Genomic DNA, 25,641 nt, shown 5'->3' on the forward strand with positions numbered 1-25,641 from the left:
ATGATGGGAAGAAGCTTTTGTGTGTTTTGTTTTTCAAAAAGAACATTTCTAAGACAATTTATTGAAAAGATTTCAATTGAAATTATGAAAGTAACTGTGGCATAAACCTTCTTTCTCCCCTATCGGAGCACCCATGGAATCTCTTCTTTAAGCCCAATTTTGTCATTTGTCCACCTAGGTATTGGAACACTTTTTGAATCTAGAATATCCATAAGCTTATTTAGCAAATGTTTCTATTTTGGTTATTGAAACAGGAAAAAAACATGAAATATGTGTAAAGGCCATATTTTTAAATTCTAAAACTATGAATGATCTTAGAAAATGGAATAACTGCTATCTCTTTTGTTTTTGTTTTGAGAAAAGTGACTTAGATATCCACCTTTATATTGATTCCAATCATTGCAGATGCCTTTCGAGTTTGGGTGAAACAAAAAAAATGAAGGATCAATATCTCATTGCCTTAGGAAACTGTTAGACTGAGCAAATGGCAGCTCAGAGTTTTATATAAATGTTCTGGAAGCTTCCAGTGTTGAACACAGTATGACAGGTGAAAGAAGAATAATTGCTAGGGGAAAATTGGTACCAGGGATGGGGAGGTAGATTGAATCAAGCTTCTTCTTAATTATTATCAATTCCAGTAAAATATATGGTGAAAGGGTTATTTTAACTTGATAGCAAATAAGCATGTATTAATTTATTAACTTGTGGTTTAGCTTTATTTATAAAATAATGTTTATTCAAGAAGTATGAAAGGGTACACAATAAAATAACACTTAATTTCATGAGCTTTTTTAAGTTTGCAGATTCGTGCTAAAGAGTGTTTAATTCCTAATGAGCTAATAAAGTAAAAATACTGTTAGGGCTTTAGTTTAGTGTCCCATCAAACAAATGGTCTGCTTACAATTGTGATTCTACTGATAAACATCCAATCTCAGTGAAACAATGTGCTAGTATACCTCTTTTAAAAGAGATGAAACGAGACTGATTATGGATATTTACACTTCTGCAAGGCCTTTTAGCTTCATATTTTCTACCTCATAATCACTCCACATTTATTAAGTACCTGCTATTCAAGATATCATAAATCAGTAAATGCATGGCTTTCTTCACAAATTTATATATCATTTATATATGCTTTCCACTTCTAAAAATTCCACTTTTGACTAAAGATGGAAAGACATTCCTGCATTGCTCCTGCCCAGATGGTTGGCAGGCAAAAGTCAGATGGCATCAGATGTACATCATCAGAGGTGGTTTTCCAACCTGGAACATTTGGCTGGAAGCCTCATACACATTGAAAACATTGCATCTTCTTTAAACCTCTTCAGTCAGTTTCCTGACCCAACAGGACTGAGGGAACTTTGTCTAGGCAGAGGAACCTCTTTACCCCTCCCACTATTTGTTAACATTATCTCATGTTGAGCTTTTAGGCTTAGAAGTAAATTATTATTATTTTTTTTCATTTTGAAGAGAAACAGTTAAGTCTTGTTTCCCAAGTTGAAAAATTAGTTAAATAGTCTATTAATAATCTTGGTGGCTATTATTTGTTGAGGACTTCTTGAAACATATCTTCTCTAATCCTCACAATTGGCTTCTGAGGCAAGTATAATTAGTTCTACTTACAACCTTCAGAACTGCAAATTAGAGCTGCAGACTTACCTAAGGGCACAGCTGATGAGCTAAAATTCCAACTCAGGTCTACATGTCATTCTCTCTTCTGTATCAGGCTAATTCTTTTCACTTTACTTGCTGAACTTTCTTTATACTCTTGGTCATTTTTTCCATATATTGTTTGTCTTTTTCCTCATTCATGTAGAATTAATTTGAAACTTTCAATTTGAAACAAAGTTTCACTTTTGACTCACATGGAAAGGCATTTCTCTTTTGCTCCTGCCCAGATGGTTGGCAGGCAAAAATCAGATGGCATCAGATGTATTCTGCACCACCAGAGGTGCCTTGAAAATTGCCAATGTCTTGGCTGGGCACAAGATCACGAGCCACCACACACCTTGTAGATTCAAACAGCAATTCTTTATTCCTGAACTCACACCGGCCCTGTACAAACACGTTCTGGGGAAATCCCAGTTCTGCCGCACATTCACGTCCCAAATACTTTCTCAATTCCACGAGAACTCCACCGGGAACTCAGGCAGCAGGAACGCCCTATACCCAGCAGCAATGCCCTATACCCAGCAGCAATAATCTTAAACCCTGGAACTTCCCTAAACCCAGATTGTCTTAAACTGGGAACGCCTTAAACCCAAATTATCTTAAACCAGGATACTTCCTAAAACCTGCAGGATACACCTTAAACCTGGATCCACCCTGGTCCTTGAGCAGGGTCACCTTTCTCAAAGACACATGCAAAGTCACAGCAAATTTCCAAGGCAAGTCCATTTAACATGGGGTACACTGGCAAGGAAATTTCAATGTGTCATTCCTACTTGGCAATGGCCCTCAGCAGAAAATCTAGAATATTTAGCCCAAGGTGCATTGTACACATGGGAACATTGATCTTCTTATATAAGTTATATTTAGATTAACCTAGATTTGTGTAGAGGTATCAGTTATTGCTGTATTTCAAAACTAGAATCTAATAAGATTTCATTCTGGATTGGATGTGGGATGTGGTGGAGGGAAGCTTAAGACTTCTGGCCTGATCAACTGATAGGGTAGAATTAACTTTTCCTGAAATAGGAAGACATTTTGGGGAGAAGCAAGTTTTGTATATATGTGGGTGGGATTTGATGGTGGTGTCTGCAGTTTCTTTTGGACATGTGAAGTTTGAGGTGTATATTTGCGTAGCCAAAAGGAACCAATGATTAGATAGTTGTATGTATCAGACCCAAGGTTAGCAAAGATATCTAGGTTAAATTTGGCATGTTAATGATATTTAAAGCTTTTTACAAACCTATGAAACATATGAGCAGCAGGTCCAAGGGCTCCCATTGCATCAGTCTTGTCTGAAAGTCACAGAGGTTGACTTTGGTTGTCTTTTGAAAACAAAAAGACTTTTTAAAATTTTTTTTTGGAGTATAGGGAATTATAGAACTGAATAATAGGAGAGAGCTCAGCAGTTACCAGGGTTGCTCTGTGGTCCAGGGAGCTAATCAATAATGTAATAGTTTCCCAAAGACATCAAGGGCCTAATTCTGGGAACATGTGAACATGATAGGTTACATGGCAGAGGGGAATTATAATTGAAAAAGAACTGATACAGATGGGAAGAAGGGACAAAAGGAAAAAGGCAATCTTCCAACTAGTGCAGTCAAGATTTAGTATGTCGGGGCTGGGGATGTGGCTCAAGCGGTAGCGTGCTTGCCTGGCATGCGCGGGCGCTGGGTTCAATCCTCAGCACCACATAAAAATAAAATAAAGATGTTGTGTCCACCGAAAACTAAAAAATAAATATTAAAAAAAAAGATTTAGTATGTCTACCCTATGACAGGTGCATGCTCATATGCTGGCACCTCTCTGTCTCAGTATCTTGCCCATAGGCTTTAACCCTGAGAGTCACATTCCAATGTATGTTACCTATATATTCCAGGACAGAAGTTTCATTCTCCCAAGCTTCCTCTGCTACCTCTGGGAGGAGAAAGGCTAAGCATTTCTTTTGTAGTGTGGATAGGAGAGGTAGTAACTAGATCCTCATGCCCACCTTGTAGCAGTTCTCTTTTGAATACTTGGGCTCTTACAACATCATTGTCCTAATAGTATGGTTTCCATCAAAACTTTGAGACAAGAAAAGAAATTTTTGTTTTGTTTTGTTTTGTTTTTTAACATCCTGGATATTCTGTATTGCAATAACTATTTGAATATGTAGGTTCTGTCTATTCAAATAATTTTTGTTTTTTTTTGTCCCACCCACTTCCCATGGTACAGGGGATTGAACCCAGGGCATTCTACATCTATATCCTTGGTCCTTTTTATTTTTTATTTGAAAAAGAGTCCTGCTAAGTTGCTGAAGCTGGCCTCAATCTTGTGGTACTCCTGCCTCAGCCTCCTGAGTCATGGGGATTATAAGTGTGTGACACTGCACCTAGCCCAGATATTTTTCTGATCAGACCCAGTCCCTGACCCTGGGTGTTGAACCTCTGAAACATCTTTGTTTCTTAAACTATATTTCGCATGGTGGTATGGTAGCATACCACTAGGGTAGTAGAATGAATAAAGGATGTGAAAAAAAGTCAGATAGTGTCTGTAAACAGAAGGAGGAAAAAGATAAGAATAACAAACAAGAATAAAGGCTATTGGATCATAAAAATATCCTGGAAAAGCAAATGATATTTTCGAAGAATTGAGAATAAGTTAAATTCAGAATTTTGAATAGGTAATTATGGGTTTTATTTATATGATATGATGAAAAATGCATGTTTATTTATGATTTATTGAAACCAAACAGCTAATTTTCTATCTTTGCATATCAAAGATGAGAATAGCTTTTTAAAAATAAGTATAGTCTTATTTTAAAATAAAATTATTCTGTGTGTTCTTTGGTTTATATTTTCTGTTTCCTTCTATTTCTCAAACTATAAAATGTGAATCTTGATGCCATGTAATGCTTCTCTTACCTCTGGGAGGGGATTTATGTTGGCAGTTATCAGATTAGGACACCAAAACTAGGTCTAAGCAATGCCATTCTTTTGCTTAATTGCAGATCTTTGTGTTTAAATTGCATCTTGTAGTCTACCTGACAGGAATCTGAAAGCATAAGTGTTTTTGCATGTGTTTTACTGGAATTGTGAAGTTTATGGTTAAATATTTCAAACCTCCAGTCAGTACTGCGATAGACGGCTTGCCAGTAATGATCTGGACTGTGAAGCATGGGCAGTAAACAGAATCCCAGGTGACTGGGAAACATTCTGAGTCATAATTGTCCATGCTTAAATACTTGAACATCCATTAACTTATTACCATTTCATTTCAATTGCCCCAATAAAAATTTGTTTAAATTAACACTTGTATTGGAAGTCACAACTTATTGCTTGAATAAAGTAGATCTGGTTGTAATAATATTTTTATAGTTAACTGAGCTTTCAAAATAATGTGCTTTTAAAATTTTTATATTATATTTTATGGGTATTTTGTAAATGTTATAGAGTATATCTGTATGTGCAAACTGAGCCATGTTGAGTTTAACTAAAAAAGGCTTGGAGATACGGCTTCCAGACCTGCTTTTGCTACAACTCTCACCTTGGGCAAATTACTTTTTCTCCTTTGTTTCCATTTTCTCATGTCAAAAATGAAGATGGTGAATTGACTACTTCTAAGATTCTCTCCAGTGTTAACATGGAAGAATGCTTTTATGGATGTTGGGTGCTTCTGGCCGGTTCGGTCTCTCCCTCTCTCTTCCTTCCTCTATGCATTCTATAAATAGTTACTGAGCACTTACTTAGTGCCAGGTGCTGTTCTGGTTGCTAAGTAGAGAAAGGAAAGTGAAGTCTCAAAAGAACTGTCAGTGATGAAGGAATGGGTTAGTAAGCAGGGTCTTCTCAGTTGAGGATGAAGGTTCAGAGGACATGAGCAGGACAGGATAGCAAAGAGCACTGAGCTGGGGTGGGGCTCCTTTAAACTGAGCACGAATGACAGCCTCTTTATGGAAGTGACATTTTAAAAAGCCATTTTATCAATTTATAATTTATATACAACAAACTGTACAAATTTCAAGCACACAGGCTGATGGATTTTAACAACTGTGTGCACAGAAGTACTCACCATCCTAGTGGAGAGAGTTCCCTCCACCCTTTCCTCCAGTCTTGCCCTGGCAATATTCTAATTTCTTTTACCATATATTAGCAGTTGTTACCTATCCTAAAATTTCATAGAAATGAAATCATTGAATATGAAATCTTTTATATCTTACTTTATTTATTCAACATAATTTCTGCGATATTCTCAATATGATATATAATAATAACAATAATTAGCAATTTTTGAGTGCCAGACACTTGTTAAGTGTTTTATATATAATGATTTATTTAATCCTCACAGCAGCCCAGTGGGTCAGTACTGTTATTATCCTCACATTACTGGTGAGAAGAGAGGCCAATAACCAGGCAGTGTTAGTGCCCTTGGATTCCTGAGAACACACTTGGCCCTCTATGCTGTGCTGGCTCTTAGGGTGATGTACAAGGGTGGGAAGCAGTTAACAATGCACAGACCCAGCAGAGGTGTGTTCTTGGCAGAGGACAAAGACAGACAGGTACAGGAAAGAGCTGCATGTATTTGCACAACTTAAGAGTCTATGAATAATGGTCAGATAAGTGTGGTGAGAAAGGTACAGACAAGTAGTCAAAAAGAGACCCAGAGACCCTGTAGGCCCCAGAATCTGGAAAGGAATATAAGTTTTATTCTGTATTTGTAATGTTTTGAACAATCAATTAAAAAATTTTAAAAAACCTGGGAATTCTTTGAAAGATGGTTTCCTTTTATTTTGTTCTTGAAAATAAGTTTTAATTGTGGCAAAAATCTATATAACATGAAATTTGCCATTTTAACATGTAGTCCAGAGGCATTAAATACATTCATGTTGTTGTGCAACCATTACTAATATCCACCCCCATAACTTGGAAAACTGGAGCTCTATACTCATTACACGCTAACTCTTCACTCTCTCTTCCCTGCAGCCCTTGGAAATCACCAATCTATTTTCTGACTATGAGTTTAACTACTCTATGGACCTCATAGGTGTAGACTCTACAGTATTTTTCAGTTTTGCCTTGTTTAATTTTTTTTCAGTTTTTAATTAAATAGTGTTTTGAGATAATTGTAGATTCTCATGCACCTACAAGAAATAATTCAGAGTGCTGCTATGTACTCTTTCACCAATTTCAGTAAATCTTGAAAAACGAGCATAGTATCACAATCCAGGATACTGACAATAATACAAATAAGATACAGAATATTTCTGTCTATACAGTGATCTGCCACATTGCTCTTTTGTGGCTACAATTAGTTTTCTCCTTTCTCAACCCCTCTCTAAACTCTGGCAATTACTAATCTGCTTATTCTTTCTATAATTTTGTCATTTCAAGAATTTGTGTAAGTGGAATCATGCAATATGTAGTCTTTTGTAGTTGACTTTTTTATTCAGTATAATTCTCTGATTTGTCAATGATCTTGTCAACATTCTTTCACGGAGTGTTGGTTTCTTGTTATTGTTGTGTAGTACACTTTGGTGTGGATGTGCTTCATTTGTGTTATCATTGCCCTGTTGAAACACATCTGGTTTGTATCTAGTTTGGGCCACTATGAATAAAGCTGCTATAAAAGATTCTTGTGTGAACATAAGACTTTCTTTCTCTGAGATAAATACTCGGGAATGCAATGACTGAGCTATATATTTAGGAATTTTTGTTGCTGTTGTTTAGAAAAATTTCCAGAGTGGCTATACCATTTTATATTTGAACCAGCAATATATGAATGATCGAGTTTCTCTGCTTCCTCTGTAGCATTTGGTGTTGTCTCTATATTTTACTTCAGTCATCCTGATAGGTATATAATGGTATCTCATTGAGTTTTTAATTTTCATTTCCCTTAATGGCCAGTGATGTTGAACATCTTTTCATGTGCTGTTTTAAAAAAAGACCAAATAGGAAAACTCAAATGTCACAACTGGAAAAATGTATTCATTTTTTTTAAAAGTAAAAGAGCAGGCAATATGCAGCTAAAATGAGAACTGTTATTCTGGTAAATCTGAGGAAAATACTCAGAATAAAGCACAGAGATTGAAATATGGAAACTATGGAGAAAGACTAAGATAGAGGATAGAAGGATAATCAGTAGACATGTCAGAAGATTCAAGAAGGAATGGAAAGAATGGGGGTTAGATAATGTTTAAAGATATCATTTCTACAGTGTTTTCTCAAATGATGAGTCTTCAGAGTCAATAAACAGAACAAACTTCAAATGGAGTACAAATAAATCCACATCCATACATGTTATAATGTAACTACAAAACGTAAAAGACAAAGATCTTTTTAATATTTTTTAAATTGTAGATGGACACAATACCTTTATTTAATTTATTTATTTATTTATTTATTTATTTATTTATTTTCTTTTTTTTTTAATTGTTGGTCGTTCAAAACATTACACAGTTCTTAATACATCATATTTCACAGTTTGATTCAAGCGGGTTATGAACTCCCAACTTTACCCCGTATACAGATTGCTGTATCACATCAGTTACCCTTCCATTGATTGACATATTGCCTTTCTAGTGTCTGATGTATTCTGCTGTCAGTCCTATTCTCTACTATCCCCCCTCCCCTCCCCTCCCCTCCCCTTTTCTCTCTCTACCCCTTCTACTGTAAATCATTTCTTCCATTTGTATTATCTTGTCTTACCCCTCCTTTCCTCTTATATATCATTTTGTATAACCCTGAGGATCGCCTTCCATTTCCATGCGATTTCCCTTCTCACTCCCTTTCCCTCCCACCTCTCATCCCCGTTTAATGTATTATTTATTTATTTTTAAGTGGTGCTGAAGATTGAACCCAGTGCTCACTGTAACTCCAGCCCAACAACGATGATATTAAAAGCATCACAGAAAGAACAATAATTAGAAAATAGACAGCAATAATGTGTAAGATAATGTAATAGTACCTTCATAAAGCCATAGAATTCTGCATCCTGCTAAACTAACATTCAAAACTGAGGAGAAAGTGAAGATATTTTCAGATAAGACTGAAAATTTATATTCCTAAGCAAGTTACTAAAAAAATGAAGGTTGATAAAAGATACTGAATTTAGTAGGTAATGGGATGTTAGAAATGTTGGTCTTCATTTTATTTTCTCTGTTAACAAAGGTTTAGTAATTTAAAAATATGTACATAAAAGAGAGACAGCAAGTCGAGGTAATTCTTTGGGACCCTGTGAATGGCTGCTGAGTATAGTGTGATGTCCCTTGTGGGTACATGAAGGCGAGGCGGTGCTTTTCCCGTAAGATGAGGAATAACAGAGAATATTTATATGCCAGTGGAAATTAGCTGAGGGAGAGTGGGGGTGGGAAGATTCAAGAGAGAGCGAATACATGAGAAGCGCAAACCCTCATGGAGGGGATATGGGCTAGGGATGAGGGCATTCCCAGATATGGATGGGGTCCTGCAGCTGTGCAGTGTACAGTCCCATAACTATATGTGTGGTGCTTCGAGGCCCTTAACAAAGTCTAGGACAGCTTCCACTCTAACAGGTCAGAAACCAGAACACAGGTATGCATGTATGTTGTTTGATAGATGTAAGAAATCGATGGATTTTTTTTTTTTTTTTGTAGACTTCAACTCTCTCTAAATACTTGTATGAACTTGTGAGCTTGAGGTGACATGTGCCACTTGAAGAGAAGTGAAGGTTTTAAATAATCATCCAGGGAGACTTGTGGGGCTTATGGGATCCTTTGAGTGCAAGTGCACAATTGCAGTGTGTGATGATGGATTTAGGGATGAAATGACAGACAAACATGATTCAGTTAGAAGACTCTGAGCACCTGTGGATTAGATGAATAGTTAGAGTGGGCAAAGGAGAGGAAGTGGGTGTATTAGGCTCTGCCTTCTTATTCTCACCTTGACCATTCATCCAATCCTAGACATTGGGCTTCTCCTTCCAAAGAGATCAAGTGATGCAATCCAGTAACATGATAGAGTTGAATTTTTTTGTGGGGCAAACATTCATCATTAGAGAATTAGAACAGTTGAATGCATGTGTATAAGGTATAGCACCCCATCTCTACGCACCTCCCCGAGATTTTCCTGTGGGTTGTGCCCTCCTTGCTCCTGCTGTCCTGGGATCTCTGCTGTAAAGGGTTGGTATGCAAGCTGTTGCAAAGGCTTTGTTTTCTGGGAAAACTGGACGAACTTGTGAAGTATTTGAAATCTAGACTTCAGACTGGAACTTGAGAAGGATTGACGAGGTTTAGGGAGTGACCACAAGAGTGAGAGGCTGAGAGAGTATGGAGATAAAGGTCAGTGGCTGTGGGAGGACTAAGGCACCAGGCCAGTGTTAGAGTGAGGACAGTAGTCAGTGGAAGGCAGAGATCAGGGCCTATAGGTAAATGGAGCATTTGGAGCCTTGGAAGTGACATCACTGAGAAGAAACACAAGTATAGCCTGATCTCATGAGCTTTAAGGCAGCTGGGACTTGGAAGGAGAAAGGGTGGGAATGGTTGGCTAGTGCCTGCTTGTGGCTTTGGTGGGGGCTTGCTCTGGGTAGACTAGATGTGTTGAAGGCCTCCTGGGACTGCTCCTTTGGGCATTTGATTCCAGCCTCTGGCAGCTTGGAATCTCACTAAAGAAGTATATGTCCTGGGGCACCCTGGCTTCATTTATGCAGCAGGGAGCATGATTTTTGGAGCGAGAATAGTGAGATTTAGTGATAGGTTAGATTATAAGCAAGAAGGTAATTTTCCCACTAGTATCCAATGAAGTGAAGACTGTGCTATATGCCCCCCTCAAAAACAAACAAACAAAAACAACTAATATCTGGGTATTTACCCTTGAAGATGCTGTATAGATGCATTCCTCTGCATGGCTATGAAGATGTCTTCTGTGACACACAGCAAACTGAGTGTAAGGGAGAAACCCTCAGGTAAAGAATATACTGCAGCTCAGGGCACAGTCTTTCTGTCCCAGTGGACTCAGCTCCTGTAAATGCCCCTGGTGCTTTTTTCCAAGTCTAAGTGATAGTTTCTAAAGCCCAGAAAATCCTTTCCATTGTTGCTGTTGTGACCACATCCAGGAGGGTAAGTCACAGAGTTCACTTATCTAAGCTAATGTTATTCTGAGGCAAATTAGTGTCCCTTGGAGTGGGTAAGAAAAAGATGGAAATTATGTGGGTTCAAAAAATAGTATCTAGCCTGTTGACTCCATTGCCTTTCCTGTGCTTTTCATAGAATTCCACTGGGCACAGTGAAAGCCTCCATGACCAAGATTATTATGAAAACTTCATATTTTTTTTTTTACATTGTCAGGAGGTGTGAGGAGGGCTGCCTCACAGGCTGTGTTAGACTAGGTCATGGGCACTGGCTGGCAGTAGGTGGACAGTTAAGTTTGAGGTCTGCATCATTCCCTAGTGCAGCTGGAGTGATGGAGGTTTCTAGTATCCTCTCTTGGCGTTTGCAGATAGCTGAAGGTGTGCGGCAGGCCAGGAACTGTATCTGTGCAAACTGAACAGCCCTAGAAGTGTGGGCTCTTAGAATGACTTGGTTCCATTTGAGTTGGCAAGGTTGTGTTTAACTTTAATGACAAGAGTTTAATATTCTGTGTACCAATTTTTCATTTGAAATAAAATGCCACTTCATTTTACATGAGCAGATCTAGTGACAATAATGCATTTCTTAACAAATATTAACCTATTATACAACTTAAGTCAGTTGCTCATAATTGCATTTTACCAACTCTACATAATGCTTTAATTAAAACTAGGATAATTAAAATACTGTTTTAATGAGCAATAAATTCTGAAGTTGTCAAGCTTGGAATGTATTATTTGAATCATACCTTTCTCTTTTTGAGCTCTTAAATTTGTGTCCATATAATGTTTTGAAATGGCAAAGAGTCATATGCAAGAGGCATTTTTAAGTGCATCTAATAGTAGGTACTATGAAATAATGCTTCTTTATGGCTGTTTCATCTGTCTATACTTATTGCATACCTGGGTTATTTGCACTAACTGTAGTCCTTGGATACGAGGAAAAGCCCAGCAACTTAACCACAGTGGTCACCCATACTAAGCAGTGAATATTTATCAAATGAGTAGATAAGTATTTCTTGAATTAATGAATAAATAAATAAGATAGCATATGGCTCCTGGGAAGGTGGGGTCAGACAAAGTACACTGGACTGAGTGAGGGCCTCATTCTCAGCCCTGAACCTAGTGGATCTGTGACCTGGGGCAAGTTAGATAACTATCCTCCCGCAAAGCTGAGATAATGGGATATCTCAGATGGAGGTAGTAGTAGCTGCCCTGCCAAGCTCTTGGAGTTATGACTGCAAACATTTATTTGAGGAATAAAATTGTAGGTGGGAAAAACACACCTTAACCTATAAAGTAAACATCATGTGGTGGCATTATTATTGTCATGCCCACTTCTGCTTGTTATACTCTAATTAGACACATGAACATACATTATTAGTATTCAGAGTCACCAACTCCTCATCTCATTTGGAATTTTGTTTTTAGGTGATTTTTGCTAAATGAATTTTTAGTCTTTGCTTAATGTCGCCTTGCTGTGCAGACTGTTAGGAATTATGCCCCATCTACTCTCCCTTTCCCCTTCCCTTCTCCCCCAGTGACAATGTCCTTGGGAAATTCAAGCCATTCTAATATTGGCTGCGTAATTAGGGAGGCATCGCAACTGTGCATCTCATGTACAGTTCATTACCCAGTCAAATATGAGTGACTTTTATCAGCTTCTCGTTTGAATTATCAGTGTCAGTGCTACTCTCCCTCAGATACAGGTCATTTCATCATTTGTTCACTCATTCATTTAAGAAGTACCTAATTATGCTCATGTCATCTGTAAAACTTAACTCTTGAAGCACTTAATTCCCTAAAAGGCAAATGTGGTTTGATCCTGGCCAGGGACACTGTTGTAATAGCGAGTTGGGAAAACTAAAGGGAGTTGGGAAAATAATTGTAAGGCTATTTAGTTGGATCCAGACATAGGCATGGTCCTTAAGCACACCTTCTGATGATGTTTCAGGATGCCTGGCACCTGTACATCCATGGAAGAGCTACAAATCACTGGGATTCAGTCTGCACTGGCACTTAGAAGACTGTTCATCATGGTGATCTGGTCCTATTTGGTCTTAATCCCAGGTCTTTAGCAGAAATATTGGCCACCAAAGTTACATTCTCATATATACAAGAGAAAGGGAGAGGCTGTTCTCTTATCCCTGGAGAAGGAACCCTAGAAAAGAAGAGCTGTACTTAGAGCTCAGGTGATGTGTGTCCCATGCCAGGGCTTGGAACTCTTCATGGTCGGGGCTGCACGGAGGCTGTAGACTGGAAAGAAGAAATGAGCGGGGGTTGGGGAGGGTAAAGTGTGTTAAGCATGTAAAGGTAGGCCACTCACAGTTGACAGGAGCAGCTGCTGCAGTTGGCAACTCATGCACGGGGTTGGGGGGAATGCCCACTGAGGTGGAGTCCTTGGAAGTGAATGAGGCCCATCACCATATGAAGGAAAGTGTGTGGGAGCTGGAGGAATATGGGGAACACACTGGGTTAGAGTGGAAAGAGTGGCCTCGAGAACCAGTTGTCCTCCTCAGTCACTTTCTGGTTTTAGAAAAACCTAACGGTGTTTGGGGGTTTCCATTTTTTTTTTTTTCACATGTAAAGTGAATGTACAGCAGTCCTGTGACTGTCTGACATAAACACACCTTGCCTTTGTTGGATGGGGCTGCAGTGAGGAATGGATGAAGCTGGAAGTTCCTTAGGAGGATAGAAGCTAGAAGCAGGGGTCAGAGACATGCAGCCCATGCAAATGATGTAGAGGCAAACACTTTTCTTACCTATCTGCAGGACTGCTCTCAGTCCTCATGTCATACTGTCAATGAAAACAGGAAGTCTTATCATACAGATTCTGTGGATAACTGGATGGAGAAAGAAAATGAGTAGATGATTTAAAGCTAAAGAATATGTTAGAGGTGGAGCTCAGGATGGACCTCAGCCCTTGAATGGGCTCTGGTCATTTTTGTGAATGCTTGTGACATAGTTCATCTCCACTTGCCCATGAGGGTGGCAGTGGGAATTGTGATACCATATGTAGCCACGTCTCGGGGCAGACTGCTAAGTTCTGGGAAGTTCCTTTTCTCCCTCTGTGAAATGCAGGGATAAAGAGCTAGGCTGCCCACCTCGTAGGATTTTTATGTTTGTTCATAATTATCAAATACTGGCACAGATATGGGAGTCTTCTGTGAATTACCAAGTTTCAGATGTGTTCAATGTGAAATCATTTCTCATGAGGGCTCACTCTGCTGTAATCAGAGCTGACTGAAGCCTAGCTAGGTCTAATGGCAAGAGTATTTGCTTCCAAATGGGACAGTCCCTAGGATCTAGTCATTATTCAGTCAGTAAGTCTCAGCACTGTCCTAGGCTCTGTAGATAAAAAGATCAATAAAATGGCCTGGCTCTTGAGGGCTTGTAGTCTAGTGAGTAGGCTTTAGCTGCCTGTGAGCAGTTCATCTCATGTAGCTTTTTTTTTTTAATAACAGCTTTATTAAGATGTAATCTACCCACCATAAAATTCACTTGTGAAGTGTCCAGGTCCTGTTTGGGGGCATTAGCACATCCACAGTGTTGTACACCTAACACCACTGTCTATCAGAAATTTTCTTCTAACCTGAAAGAAGACCCTGTACCCATTTGTAGTCATTCACCTTCGTACCTCTTCTCTAGCTCCAGGAACCATGAATCTTTCTGTCTCAATTTGTCCACTCTGCACATTTGATATAGAAAGAGTATACACTGTGGGACTTTTGACACATCTGTGGCCTTAGCTCAGCCCTCTTTCTTTTTCTTCCCTCTTGTCTTTTGCTGATCATCATCATATACTTCACTGAGTCATTTCAGTGGTACTTCTCTGGCCTGAGTTCTGTGGAGTAAAAAAAAGGCACGCCTTCCTTCAACAAGTACTTGTCATGGGATGCCTCCTTTAGGTTCCTATTCTCACTAAATTCACAGTCTGATAAAGGTAAACTGATAAAAATTAGCAAAGCACAAACACATAAACATAATCAAATGATCATAGAAACCTTGTCCAAGGTTAGAATATTTGTACCAAAATTTGAAGGAGGACCCAGTGACACAAAAAACTGGGGCTAGATGCTGGGCACAGCATTTGCAGAGGAGCTAAGTTAGGCAGGAGTCTGGTGAGTTCTGAGACCTGAAAGGAAGCCAGAGTGACCACAGTGCTATGAGGAGGGTGGCCCCAGGTCAGATGAGTAGGGCTTACATCACTTGGGGCTTTGTCTTGGGAAACAGGTTTGGAGTTTTCCAGGTGCAATAAAAAGTTTTTAAACAGGAGAGTGCTGTCATCTGATTTGATTTTAAAAAAATCTGTCTGCTCTGTGAATAGTGGATAACAAGGGTCAAAGTAGAAACAGAATACTTGGGAAGCTTTTGCAGAAATCCTGGCAAAGTGCACTGGAAGCCTTGGTTAAGACTGGGTAGAAGAAATGAAGCAGAGTGGACACATAAAAAAGCTATGTCAAAGGAGAGTGGTCAGCTCGTGAAGATGGGTTGAGTGTACAATGGAGTCAGGGTCTAATTTGAGCCCTTGGGTATACATTTTTCTGAAGTAAGGATAGAGAGATTCAGATGGGTTTGAGACACGAAAATCCTAGGCAGAAAGATCGACTAGACATTTGCATACACGGATGTCTGGAGCTCACTGGAAAGCTGGGGTTGGATATACTGCAGAGGGAATCATCAATGTGGAGGGAGTACTTGAAACCATGTGAATAGACAGGCTTCTTCAGGGGGAGATTTTAGAGAGAAGAGATGCAAACTCTGAGAATCTGCCACCTTTGGAAAAGTACAGAGATAAGATGCTACAAGAGTGCAGATGTGGAGGAGGCAGCCAGAAAGCCTGGTGGCGTGGAGCCACCAGGAATCGGCCTTTTCAGCCAATTCCAGCCTGACTGAGGAGTCTTGAGTCAATAGGAAGTGAATTCAGTACAAAATGAATAAACAAGAGATCCACAAAGCAGAGGCAGGGAATAGGAGGCCTGAGGGAGAAAAGTAAGAAGCAGAGAGCAGGTGAGGGGTGGGGAAGCATGTCTTTAGAGCTTCCATCACCTTTGGGAAAAACCTGCACATAACAGACTCGGGTCCACAGCCTAGTTGGGAAAAGGTCCACCTTCACTCTCACTACGGCAATAAATTGGAAAGCCCCTGGGAAAAATGTGCTGTGGACAGATTAGAAAGTTGGGGATCAGACAACCATAGCAGCACTAGTTCATGCTTCACCCAGGATGATTTTTCTTCATGTTTTAGTGCTTGGTTTTTATCATAGCTGACGGAATTACACTGTTTTACCTTGGAAGGTTATAAATGAGGAGGCATCCTTAGAACTTATTTATCTTTGAGAGCATGAATCTTTCCTTCTTCAGTCTAGACTTGCCCATTCATTATTAGAAGAGGTGAATTATTATATCTGAGAGATAAATTATGTCCTCTGGTGATATGTACAATGTGTATATTTTTATAGTTGGGACCTATAACTTAATGCATGAAGCAGTTTTGAGAATGACCTCTGCTGAATAATTTTTGGTATTTAGGAAATCACCTTTTTGAAGTCTGTGTTCATGGTCTTTTTGACATCTATTTTTCATTCTATAAAATCACTGAGAAACCATTATGAGCTAATTTAGTGATCTAAATTACCATTTACCTGTGCTTTATAGAATTTGGTATTCTATCTGAAAATCTGTGTCATGTCAAGTACTTTGAACAACTAATTCACTCAATACTTTTATTAACTTTTTCTTTATTTTAAAATGGACAAATAAAGAGAAATCATAGTCTGGTTTGAAGCTACTCTATAAGGATTAAAGTTATTGAGATAAATTTTAGTTAAATTTAAGAATTTTATCTGTATAAATGAATGCAAAACAGTATTCCTGTTAATTAAATTTGAAGAGAAAGGAGGCATTGGCAACCTGCCTTTGGCTTATCTCTGATCCTTGGTTGTGAGTGGAATGTCTAGTTATTTAGTGCTTGGCCTTCATCTACTACACTCTTTATGAATTTGAATAAATCATAAATGCCCTGGGTACGATTTAGTCATTTCTTTGATCTTGTGATGAAATAAAGAATGTGGCAGTCATGGAATTTTTGAAAAAGCATCTAGTGATTAAATTATTTTTTAAAAAAACCTCTGAATTCTTTGGAAAATGTCCTCGATTTAGCACAGTTTTGTTATCTTAATATTCTTCTTAACATCTTTAGGATGTTTAGGTAAACATTGGAAAGAAGCAATGCAAAATGGTAGCTAAGAATGTGAACTTGGAAATCAGAATGCCTGGGTTTGACTCCTGGCTCTGACACATCACAGCCACATGGCCTTGAGCACACTACTCAGCCTCTCAGGATTTTGCTTTCCTTTTCTGTAAAGATGGGATAATGATAATGCCTGCCTCAAACTGATGTGGGATTACCTGTCAAAACACATGTAAATCTACAGGGCCTAGATTAGTACCTGGGTCAAGGAAAGACCATCATAACTGTTGGTTTTCTCATTATTACAGGAGATCCCCCTTATCTACAGTTTCCCTTTCTATTTCAGTTCCTCAGTCAGCTGTAGTCCTAAAGTGTTGAATGGAAAATTCCAGAAATAAAGAATTCATGAGTTTTAAATTACATGCCATTTTGAGTATAGTGATGAAATCTTGTTCCATCCACTGAGGACATGAATCATGCCTTTGTCTCATGTCTCCATGTTGTGTATGCTACCTGCATGTTATCAGATTGATGCAATTACACATGTTTGTGTTCAGATAAGCTTATTTTACTTAATAACGGCCCCAAAGCATATGAATAGTGATGCAAAGGAGGCACCAGAGCATAAAACATGAAGGATGGATTAACTCTGGTACTCTGTGGCAGCACTGCAGGTACCTAGGAAAAATCACTGTTGTTTAGGGTTTGGTAGTGTTCAGGGTTTCATACATCCACTGAGGGTCTTAGAACATAAGTCCTGGGGATCACAGGGAGGGGCTGTGGGATTATTACTTCTTTGAGCGTTTCCAACAGAGAAGGAGGCAATGGTGGAATTATTCTGTTGGTTCAAGCAACTCTTAGAAAGCAGAATTTCATTTTGTAAATCTGATTATTTTCTTGCGATCTGGAGGTGTGAAAAATATTTCCTTAATCCTTTTGTGAATAAGAGTCCAAATTCTTAATAGCAGTAGGTAGAAAGGGACTGATGAAGTAGTAGTGAAATGAATGCTGTGATGTGAGTTGTAAGTTATGCAGGTTTTAAGTATCCAAACTTGTCACAGAGCTTTTCAAATGACATTGTCCTTGGTTGCAAAAAATTCTTGACATATTTCTTGATATGGAACTTGGAGTGAAAAGCACCTCTTCTCCTTGCTTCCTTTCCTTGCCTTACATATTATCCCTGAAAGTAAAACTCATCCTTATGGACAGCCCTCCCAGATGCTGTTTGTGAATTTCAAGGCCCTGTTTAGCAGACAGAGAAAGTACTGGTGGTCCAGACCATCTTTCTGGTGACTCTGATAAAAGAATGGTGCTGACTATGGATGCTAAAGGGAGGGTCCCACACTCATGGTTTAGATCAGAAAAGGAGGTGCACAGCAGCAACTACAGATATTTTGCCCTCTGCCTCCTCCAAATGTGTCTCATACTTACATGGTAAAGCTATGGAATGATTCTGCAAGTGTGTGTGTCTGCATAGACGGGCGTGTGAGTATCAGACAGCCAGTACACACATTTGATTTCATTTTGGACTTTGATAATTAGATTTGATAACTTTAATTTGATAATTAAATAATTAGATTATTTTGTTTCCATATTTTAAAACCTATTACAGGGTTAAAAGTCTTTGACCCTTGTCTGTGTCTCAAGTAAAATCATGATACTGACTTTTGGAGCAAGATTTGTAATGAAAATAAAATATCTAACATCAGAGAATGAGTATCCATGTTTTTTTTTCTCCAAGTGGGTGGTTTCAGGTGGAGGATAAGAGCTGAAGCTTGTTTCATGGATACCTTTTCCCCTTTTAACATTATTAACTAATAAAATGTTTAGGGAAGGAAGATTTACGCCTGGGACCTGTCTCCTTGGTCTCATGGTTTTGTGGGTTTACTTTTTGTGAAGCTATCCTCTTCGGAGTTTCTGCTAGTATTGTTTTAGAAATAAATGTTTCCTTAGTCCCTGGGCAAACCAAGGTGGTTGGCCACCCTGCTTGTTTATAGCTCCTGGGTGTATAAAACTTGCCCTATTATAATTGTGTATTTTCTTTACTACTGTAAAGGTTCAACATCTAATAAGAAATATGGAAAGTTAAAAAAATTAAGATTAGCTAATTATCCTATAAATGCTAAGCAAGGCCAAAAAATTCTGTTCATAAACAGAACTGAATTTATTTTCAAAGCATTTCTCTCAGTAATGTGTCATCGTTGCTATAGGAAGAACTTGGTATGCTTCTATAGCACACTAGGCTTGCAAATTTGAGAAAAATGAACTCTGAGATATTCCCTGACCCTGGCCTCTCATTTCAATCATATTCCTTTTATTCTTCTTCTCCTGTATCTTCCTCTTTTCTTCTCTGATGGACACTCACTGCTTGTTGAAGGGTACCTGTTGAGATTAGCTCAGGAAGCATCTTCCAGTTTTCCACAGGAGAAACTTTCTTTCTTCTGGCTAGAATGCTTGACAGCAATACACATGCTTTAAAGGGAGTGTAAAATATGAGGCAAGTCAAAAGGGTGCCAGGGAGCCAGTCCTGGAATGCTCTTTGTAATCACCATTGTTAAAAGGGGAAATACCAAGCTGTAAGTCCCTATGACCAGGCAGCTCCAGCCCAGATGCAATTGTGTGGTGAAAAAGTGTAATGAGAAAACCTACTGTGTGTGTGCGCTGAACCCATAGGTGCATTTCCTTCTGAACATCCTACAGCCTTTTCTGTGGTGCTTATAAATATGAAAAACAGAAAGAGTATAGTACTTTTGATATTCCTTGAAATCTACATTAGTCCTAATAACTTGGTGCCTTGATTGTGACTTTCATACAAAGGAACATTGCCGCCAAGAAACAGAAAATGTTGTTTTCATTTCTCCACTTTGAGAGAATGTTGTTGATTTTAAATTATGACCTATTCTATCGTTTTTCAGGAAATTGATACAACTCATGTCCACAGCAGAACAATCAAGACCTTTGTAACTTTGGGCTTTTTTTGCCAACTCAGAGAGTCTTTAATTTACATGAAAGTAGACTTTTTAGTCAGTTTTTTTTTCTGCTGTGACTAAAGGACCCAATCAGAATAATTGTTGAGAAGGAAAAGTTTATTTGGAGCCTCATGGTTTCAGAGGTCTCAGTCCCTAGCCAGCAGGCTCCATTCCTCAGGGGTCAAGTGAAACAGGACATCATGGTGGAATAGTGTGGTGGAGGGAAGCAGCTTATGTGATGATCAGCAAGTAGAGAGAGACTCCACTCACCAGATACAAATATATATCCAAAGCCACATCCCACCTGCCTTCAGTTACTACTCAATTAATCCCATCAGGAGATGAATTCACTGATTGGGTTAAGGCTCTTGCAACCAATCATTTCTTCTCTGAACCTTCTTGAATTGTCTCACATATGAGATTTTGGAGGACACCACAGAAATAGAGAAATAAATTAATGATATAAGTCTTTAACCACAAATGGGCTTTCTCTCTGTTGTTTTTCTCAAGCTTTGAAAACTTTGTGAGTAGGCCTTTCTTCTGTAGGTGCCAGGTGCCAAGTCCCTTACTTGACACATGGCTGCACGTGTGTAGATGCTGTCTATGCACCCAAAACCATCTCTATCCTCATCCCCACCTTGAAATGAAGGCTTGCCCCTACCCCAACATGCTTTACAGCTGACCCTATTGGGACACTTGGATGGTTCCTTTAACTCACTTACATCTACAATACAATTAAAATAATGAAAGTTCTGCTTTTATTCCTATGCCAGTCCCTGTTACCTTAAATTCAGTGAGGTTGAAATTCTTTGAGGGTCAGGACTGATTTGTATTCAACTCTGCATTTCTTGTATATAACAAATACCACATGTATTGGTGTTCAAGAAATGTTGGTTGGTTGGGTGAATGGAGCTTTGTCTTGTGCCTTATCAGTTAATAAATATTTCTCTCTTAGTTTCTTTCTCTTATTTTATTATGGGGAGAGAGGGACAAGATGCTATAGCACAAAGCAACTAGCAGTAGTGTCTTGTGGTCATTGCAGGACACACAGTAATTTCTTAAACAGTGAATCTTTCTCCAATCTGATACCAAGCAGTCTGTGGTCTTCCTGTAATGCTCCCATCCTCCCAGAGGCTGGAGACAAAAGTGGTAAACAGCTTATTCACATTAAAAAAACAAAAACAAAACACATTTCTTTCCATACTAATCTGCCAGAGCACATTTATGAAAATAAAAATATCAGCGAGAGAACACACTTGAACGATGTCTGGCAGGTAAGCTGATGTATTCCTTTCCTGTCTTGGGCCTTGTGGAGTGGAAATGAGGGATCAATGCCTCACGTTTTCTCTTCCCTGTATCTGCTCTAAGTCCTAAGCACTGTTGGCTTGTGAGTCGCCTCACAATTCTCTGAACTTGGAATTGAAGTGTGTTTTTTAATTTCCTTTTCTTTATAAGGACTTGTGTTTTGTTTGTTTAGACGCTCTTATAGTTTGAGAAATTTTATGAGAGGGACTTATTTTTTTCCATTAAGTACTCCTAGAAGAAAAATAAACGATAAAAGAAATAAAATCCCAATGATTTATGACATATGCAATTTCTTGTGCATATCTCTATTCCTTTCCAGATTATTCTGTCCTAACTGTACGTAATTTTCATTTGAGAAAGATCTATCCATGGAGTTTTTTTCATAACTACATTATCAAAAACACATCTTTGTGCAAAGGAGACTGCAGCTTCTACTTATTCCATTATTACAATAACATCACTTGTTTATTTTTATATGAGTAATTTGTAGAATAACATTTAGGTCTTTAATGATTTTTTTTAATTTAGTTTTTGAAAAATTGGAGCTCAATGAAAAACTCTAAATAGCTGACTCAAAAGAAAGAGGCAGATACAAGTATCACAGATGGTTTGAGAGGAACATTCCCTGCATTAACTTTTGGGGTTTTGTGTAAATAAAATAACTTGAAGGTTCCACATTCCAATAGACTAATAGACTCACTACTCTGAGTATTGCTTTGTTCAGCTAAGGAATGAGGCACACATATAGAGAGTTTAAAAACATATAGCAGGTGAAGTATCACTTGTCTGTTTTATTTCATGTAAGCTAATTTATTTTAGAAAAGTGTTTCTGTGAAATTAAGATAAATATAATACATAATATTAAGAGAAAAAATTTAAAGTGTATGTTTTCCACTCTGACTGTCGTAACTAAGACTTTGTTTCCCCTTCATCATCTCTAAATTCCAACACACAGTTTGCTGAATAATCCACTGTGCTAGTCTTGTCCTGCTGCTGTAATAGAATACCACAGACTAGGCAAATTACAAGCAGTAGAAGTTTCTTTGGTTCATGGTTCTGTAAGCTGTAAAGTCCAAGATGGCTTTCTTCTTGTCATGACATAGTGAGAAGGCAAGCAAGCCCACATGAAGCAGAGAGGGAAAAAACTGGGTTTCATGTCATCCTTTCATCAGGAGCCCACCCCCTTGATGGCAGCATCATTCTGATCATGTGAGTGGAGTGCTCATGAGCTTATTGCCTCCGAAAGGCCCACCTCTTTCTACTGCTGCAAGAGCAGTTGAATTTCAATAGCAGTTTTGGAGGGGACATTGAAACCACATCACCCACTGTTACCTGAACTGATTGCTATGAAGTTGGTTTTCTTTCCCACTTAGCTTCTGTTAATGTCCTTGTTTCAACTAATTTCTGTGACTAAATTTTCCCAGTCACAGAAATTCTAAACTTGATTTCTTTCTTTTTTAGTTTCTTTCCCACCTTTAGATTAACCATCAGGACTATATATCCTCATTCTGGCATGAGGAAAAAGGTCTTAATTAGGAAATACACATAAATGCAGAAAAGCACATAAAGCAAATGTGTAGAATAAGAAACAATTATAAAGCAAGTGCACCTGTCGGCACCTCCCAGTCTGACATTGAACACTTCCTGCAAGCCTGCACCTCTGCTTGCAGCCACACCCTATTCCTCCCCAGACAGATTCCACCTTGATGGTGATACTTTCTGACTTCCTTTTCACCTCTTTTTGGGCTTGTTATATAAAGGTAATCAAACAGAATATGCTCTATCATGTTTTGTTTTTTAGTTCAGGATGAGGTTTTTGAGATTCATAGATATTGTCATTTGTCGCTTGTATTCATAGTGTATGGTTTTCCATTGTGTGGCCGTGCCATGGTTTATCCACTCTGTGCCTGATGGAGGATCTCGTTTACAGCATGGCTATGATGAGCAGCACACTATGGCTGTTTCTACATGTAGCTCCTGAATGGGGAGCTGTTGGATCATGGGGCGTACCTGTCTTCAACCTTGCTGGGAAGTCAGCTGCTTCCCAAGCTACTGAAACCATATGGATCCCCACAATGGCCACAGCAGTTAGCACTCCAACTCTTTACTTGACATCATCTCATTCTTTTTTTTTTTTTAATTTTTTTTCTAGTTGTTGATAGGCATTTATTTTATTTATTTATTTTTATGTGGTGCTAAGGATCGAACCCAGTGCCTCACACATGGTAGGCAAGCAGTCTACCACTTAGCCACAACCCCAGCCTTCATCTCATTCTTAAAAGTTTTGCCAGTCCAGTGGTATTTTACTATTAAAACATACTATTGTTTTAATTCGCATTTTCCTGATACATAATAAAGTTTACTTTGTTGTTGGTTTCTGGGCAGTTGTGTTTCTTCTCTTGTGAAGTACCTACTTAACATTCAGATCTTCTGCCCATTTTCTCTATTGGGTTATCTGTCTGTTATTGATTTGTAAGAGTTCTATGTAGATGCTGGGTTGTCACTGCTTGTTTTGTTGCTCAGATTATGTTTCCTAATTTCTGTGGCTTGCTTTTTCAGTTCTCATCAGAGCTCCTGAAAAATCTATTGTTAGTTGCAGTTTCAATGTAGAGACAGAACATTTACCAGGGAAGATTTTCGGGTTTTACAGAGACTCTTCGCCACATCCTGGATCAAGTCCTCAACTCTGCCCATTCCAAACTTGGACTTGTTATTTGCATCCTTAGACTTTATCCTAGTAAGAGGCCTGAGGAATAGTACTTGCACTGCCCATTAAGTTCATATTTATTCTTCAGGCTACCCTTTATTCAGTATAAGAGTATCTAAGAAGTCAGGTTGCTGTTACAAATTACTTTGTATGCAGAAAAAAGGATCCAGGTCATTTTAAGAAATATTTGTTCTGGGCTATGGTGAGGCTAGACTCTGTCCTATCTCTATAGCAGTCCATCTGCATGTCCTCTATGCACCCAGTTCCATATCTTTTTCTCTCTTGTTGTGGGCAAGAGAAACACAGCCAAGTCTTTGTTCGTTGAACTTCTTTTTTTCCAAGCCACATGCTGAGCCACACTGTCCCCCACCCCAACTCCCCCACCCCTGTTAACTGTAGTCTTTCACCAGGGAGAGAAGAATGGGTATTACAGACCAAGTGAACCTGAGGTGTTCTTTCCTCCCCATCAATTAAAAAAATAATGCATAAAATCTACTCTTTATGATGTACAGGTCATTGAATTTTATCAAACACACAGTTGTTGACCCATCCTCATATTCATGATGTGAAACATTCTATCATCCCCCAAATTCCCTTAGGCCCTGTTGTAGTCCACTCCCCACCCCAAACTAGAATGGTGGTACCAGTGTTTTAACCAACTTCATAGGGTGGTTGTGTGAATTGAAATGAAACATGACAATTGGTGGCATGGTGACTGGTTTTTAATAAGCCCCCAATAAATGTCAGATTACTTCCTTAAGAGTCTCTGTCATCATCTCTGGGAACTCCCGCTGGCTCTTCCTGCCCTTGAGCAGGAGGCTGCCCTCACTTTGCCTGGTCAGTACGGACATATTCTTCTGCTCCAAAGGCCCCTAGGTTCTGGGTGGCCCAGGACAGGCTCAGTTCACATCTGTCATAGATCAATTAGCACCTCTTATGTAGGATTTGGTGTCCCCTTTTTCTGCTGGTTTGTAAAATAAATCATATTCTCACCCCTTGGTACTAAATTGAAAAGTAACATTCTGGAAAACTTTTCCTAGTTCCACAGAGCCAGGTCCCCTGTTATTTGTTCTTAAAGCACATCCTGTATTGTCCTTTGCAGTAGTTGTCACAGTTAAAAAGTGGGTCACTGTGTAGCTAATTACTTGAGGTCTGTTTCTCCTGCTGGGTTTTCAGCTCTCAGAGGATCAGTACCTGGGCCATCTAGCTCATCACTTGTCCCCCGCAGTTGACTTGCAGTCATCACTCACTAAACATCATTAGCAGAAAGAAGAAACACTAACAGGAATTTGACCTGGCCTTCTGTCCTGTTTCTGACATTAAATATCAGGTTATCTTCCCTCTCTGGGCTTGATTTCTTCATCTTGTAAAAGGAGAAAATTGGACTTAATGTTCTTTAAAATTCCTTTGGACTCTATATTCTATGCACATCATAGACACATAGACACGTCTTACCTATTTTCTAAGATATCACAAATTAGTCATTAATCTATCATGTTCTCAGACTCAGAATCAGTTTATTTCTCCTGAAAGACAGATTAACCTAAAGTGTCACCCAGCAACTGAAGTTCTCATTGTTACCCTTTTACTTATGAGCTATTAATGTATAAACCAGAATACTGTCTTTATGTTCTCAATACATATGAGGAAATACATCATCTATATGATTGTGTAATTACTGCTGTATCAGTTAACAGATTTAAGGCTGAGCTAATGGGGGGGGGA

The 25,641-nt window shown here is 38.7% G+C and overlaps 2 protein-coding genes across 5 annotated transcripts in view; both read left to right on the plus strand.

The window, feature by feature from the left end:
- Nucleotides 1-25,641, plus strand: part of LOC144368757 (Fc receptor-like protein 3) — a 611,935-nt gene that overhangs the window by 199,312 nt on the left and 386,982 nt on the right.
- LOC144368452 (protein sidekick-1-like) overlaps nucleotides 1-25,641 on the plus strand; it is a 270,988-nt gene that overhangs the window by 99,411 nt on the left and 145,936 nt on the right. The window lies entirely within an intron of this gene.

The sequence above is a fragment of the Ictidomys tridecemlineatus genome, chromosome 11 (assembly GCF_052094955.1).
Source record: "Ictidomys tridecemlineatus isolate mIctTri1 chromosome 11, mIctTri1.hap1, whole genome shotgun sequence".
Classification (NCBI taxonomy): Eukaryota; Metazoa; Chordata; class Mammalia; order Rodentia; family Sciuridae; genus Ictidomys; species Ictidomys tridecemlineatus.